At 36.3% G+C, this 4,234-nt stretch overlaps 1 long non-coding RNA gene across 1 annotated transcript in view; it reads right to left on the bottom strand.

The window, feature by feature from the left end:
• Window positions 1-4,081: 4,081 nt before the first annotated feature.
• LOC117944898 overlaps window positions 4,082-4,234 on the bottom strand; it is a 434-nt gene continuing 281 nt past the window's right edge. Inside the window, exon 2 of the long non-coding RNA XR_004656683.1 lies at window positions 4,082-4,186. This is a non-coding gene — a long non-coding RNA (uncharacterized LOC117944898). The remainder of the gene's footprint in view (window positions 4,187-4,234) is intronic.

The following is a 4,234-nucleotide window of genomic DNA, read 5'->3' as shown; positions in this document are numbered from 1 at the left end:
CCACACACACACACACACACACACACACACATCGCCTCGCCTTGCTCTGCTTGTAGCCGTCAGCCTCCTCCAAACAGAGGGTCTTTTATTTTAGAAGAACGGTTTGAAATTGCTTTTATTTGTGTTGATGTCTTTGATGTTGCACAGTTTCCTGTCTGTCTCACTTATTGATCGTACTGACACATCAATCCTCCCGATGAGTTTTTGCTTCATCTCGCCGGAAACACGAGCCTTGAAACTCCAACGCGCACGTTTCCTCCGAAAGGAAACACACTCACACCTGCCGATCGATCGGGAACCTATTGATCGATCAGGAACTTGTTGATCGATCGGGAACCCGTTGGTCGTTCGGGGACCTAATCACTGATCAGAGAGTGGTAGGTGGGCTGAGCCTCTGGGACAGGAAGTATTTTCTAACCACGTTGTCTCCTGCATCACTGAACCAGATGCAAGTTCAATCTCAAAACAATGTGCATCGTTTTGCTACGGTTTCTGGGCTGAATGACATGTTTCCTCTAAAAGTTGTAAAACGGTGTGCAACGAGCTTTGAGGAATTTTTTCTCTCAGTTGGTGGATGTTCAGAGTTGTTACAGAATCAGCAGAGACGTGTACTTAAAATTGTGGTAATAAAAAGGCAGTGTACTTGCGCATGCAGCAGGATGTTTAGCACGCATCCGTTTCAGTTAAATAAACGGTTTGCTATGCTTTATTGAGGCTGAACATCACCCTGACTGCAAGGCTCTGTAATGGCTTCTTACCGATGAGGGTCATGGGTACTGTAGTCTCTAAAGCCACTCCACCAAACTGAGGGGGAAATGTGATCTGGCAATTTGGTTCAATGATTCAGGAACTTCTTTTTAAACCTCTATTGAACATTTATAAGAAGTATATAAAGAATTAATAAATTGTTCATAACACTGTATGATTTAAGCTGATGTAAGGACATTATGGGTAATTTTACTTATTTGGTACATTCATGAACAAATTATGTACACATTAATATTTCTTCTTCACTCTGACTTCAAATGAGCAAACTTGGTCCTCTGATGAAGGCCATGAGATACAGCTGAAAGCTCTGGTAGAAAAATGCTGACTTTGAGCCACAGATGCTACAGAAGTTATACATTCTTGTCAACTACAGTACATTAATTCGCTGTTATAAAGTCCTTATATCTGTTGTGTTATAAATCATTTATTAAGTGTTATACTGCTTAAAAGTGCTGAATAGAGGGGTTTAAGTACAGTGCATTAACTTAATACAAACAACATAAACATCATAAAGGAAATAATCTTATTTATATATTTATTGTTAAATTAAAATTTTAAATATTTAAAGAATAGTTTTATTTAATTATGTCCAAAACTGGCAAATTTTGAGTAATCTGTAAAACAAAATCTACATTTATGTGTCTATGATTTTACACAAAAGTCCTAATAGACCTTGTACACACAAAACAAGAAGATAATAGAGATTTAAAAAAAACTTAATAAACTTAAACATATTTAACATTAAACTACACTGAAGATCAGAACCAAACCTTGTAGTCAATCCCAAATGTTTACAGGTGTAGAAAAAGGTTTCATTATTTACTTCTTATTTTAACAAAAACCTTGATTTGGAATTTCTGAAATTACATTTTTTTTAACAGGAAACTAGATAATTTTGTGATAGCAATGTTTTATTGATTAGGAACTGCAGTTGCTGTGATCATTTATATTTTTTTTGTTTTTTACATTGTGTTTGTAAATTTTAACTAGGCCTACATGATGGTTTAAATATCCCAGATTCACACTGCCAGAAATATTTAATTTAATTTGTATATAACTGAAACATTTTGTATAATAGATTAATGTTGATTCAGCCCCCTTCATGATGATAAAAACGTTTTTTATTCAGTTAGAAACTTCTTCCTGAACCAGAGGCTCCCCCCACCGTCCCCCTGATAGCCCCAGGGCATGATGGGACATGTAGTCACTGCTCCAGCTCCACTGTGTCTCTGCTGATGATGTCAGTTTCTGTCTACCTCCACAACACTGTAACTCCAATCTGCCAATAACAGAAACTGATGTCCTGTGAAAACCTCTTAACTCTTGCCGGGCCTGTACACACAGGCCCGCTGGAGTTAGGAAGTTTTCACGCTGCAGAAGCAATGTAGCTGCCGTCTCTTTAAAGTTAAATATATATATAAGGTTGTTCTATAAATAAAGAAGAAGAAAAAAACAGCAAACCTCACTGAGAACACGAAAACGTCTTCAGGAACTTTGACGTAATTTTAAAAAACAACCTTCACCCTTACATTTTTGTGAAAATCGGCCTTGAAACATCACAAAGTGTATTATGTTTTAGTCAAAGGTTTATTATCATCATGGGATGATTGGCAGTTTGTTTAGAGACAGTAACATTTGAAAGTGATAGAAAAACAACTTTATTTATCAAATAACTTTATTGGAAAAAAGACCAACTGAAGATCAAGATAGCAGCAAACACTAACAAGCTATATGTCTGTTTGCCATCTCTGACCAATGAAGAAAACATCCTTTCTGAATTTGATTTAAGACCAACAAACACTAATGTTGAATCTCTAAATGACAGTTTGATTGCTGAATATGATGAAGACTAACACAGCTAATGGTAGTACTATTGTAACATTTAAGGCTAACTGTAGTCTTCAGTTTAGCTCATATGGCTGGCTGTAGCTAGGTGTTTCCTGTCCTAGAAAAGCTATAAATGTTCTTTTCTTTATAAATGAGTCAACTATAAAAAAAATAGTTTCTCAGCTAGATTGTTGTCGATTGACTGATAATTTACTTATTGTTTCAGCTTTAATTAGGATGATACTTAATAAGGGCCAATAAACAGGTTTCTAATATTTCATCTCATTTCTAAAAAAAAATGTGTTAAGCAAAGGTTTTTGTGCATATTACGGAGAAAAATAAGACACAAAGTAAAACGTCTTTGCTGCTGTCAGGTCAGCAGTTTTTCCAGCTGCAGTGAAACTCTCCTGAGATCAGCTGAATTAAGTGTCTCTGGAGACAAAGCTTTTTTTGTTCCTTTAGTTTATTGAAGCATCCTCATCATTGTAATCATCATCACATCTGTGCAGGCGGATTCTCCAGAGACTCACTTTTATTTAGCGCTGTTTGAACTGAAGCGACTCCCTGACCTGAAGTCAACTCGGCAGCTTTTTCACAGTTGAAGGTCCGATGGAGCCGATCGATGTTTACTGAAAAACAAATATTGATTTTAGCTTTAGAGCAGACTGTCTGTGGTTGTAATTATCTGCAGATTAAAGATCTGCAGTCAGAATCACTATTGAACACTTATACTAAATTCATAAATACGTACTTTTCATTGTTCTCAGTGATGTTTGTCTCGTTTCACTTGTTAATACTGATGCTGTTTTAAAGGGGAGCTGCACCTGCCAGGACTTACTTTAGACCTGAAACCAATCAATGAATTAAATGAGTTTATTACAGTTTAATACAGAATTAGAGGTTGTTAATACAAATTGTTTTTACGTATTATATTCCATCACTGTCTAATTTTAGGTTTAATTTCAGAATGGAATTGGCAGAAATGTCCATCGGTTTCTTTTATTAACCTAACTTCCACCCAGGAAAATGAACTGTTTAGCTGCAGGCTGCACTTCTTTTTCATGCTGAACTGTTCCGTATGCTGTGTCTTTTACAATATCTATTCTCAGTGATGTGTGTGTTTTGATATAAAGCAGACACTTAACTCCCTATTATGTTATTATTCATGCTGTCAATCTCTGCTTTAGGAAATGTCTCAAACACTGAAAAACTGTAAAAACAGAAAGTTCCTCATTTTATCTTATTCAGGTTTTAATATAAATAAGATTTACAAAGATGTAAACTGTTCAGTAAACTGTCTTCTAAAGGCGCAACCAGACAGCAAACAAATGCTATCAATCTAACGTGCGGGCAAACAGCTGGATTTTTAAGTAGGGGCCCGGCCAGGTCCCTCCGGTGGGGGGGGGGGGATATAAAGGCAGCAGCTGCGTTATCACATAATCCTGAAGCCCTGTGTTGTAGAGAGCCCCAGAGGTATAGTTTAGTCTTTTTTATTTCAGTTTATAATGTGCTGACATGCATGCATGTTAATAAACAGACAAATGGTTAAAGTTACCACAAACTAATAACTAAGTAGTAACTGTTCCATAAACTGCAGGAGACATACAGGAGTCACTGTTTATTTTTTAGAATCATCGTT

Source organism: Etheostoma cragini, chromosome 5 (genome assembly GCF_013103735.1).
Source record: "Etheostoma cragini isolate CJK2018 chromosome 5, CSU_Ecrag_1.0, whole genome shotgun sequence".
NCBI lineage: Eukaryota > Metazoa > Chordata > Actinopteri > Perciformes > Percidae > Etheostoma > Etheostoma cragini.
The sequence above is the reverse complement of the archived record's forward strand: the minus strand, read 5'-3'. Positions and strand labels throughout refer to the sequence as shown.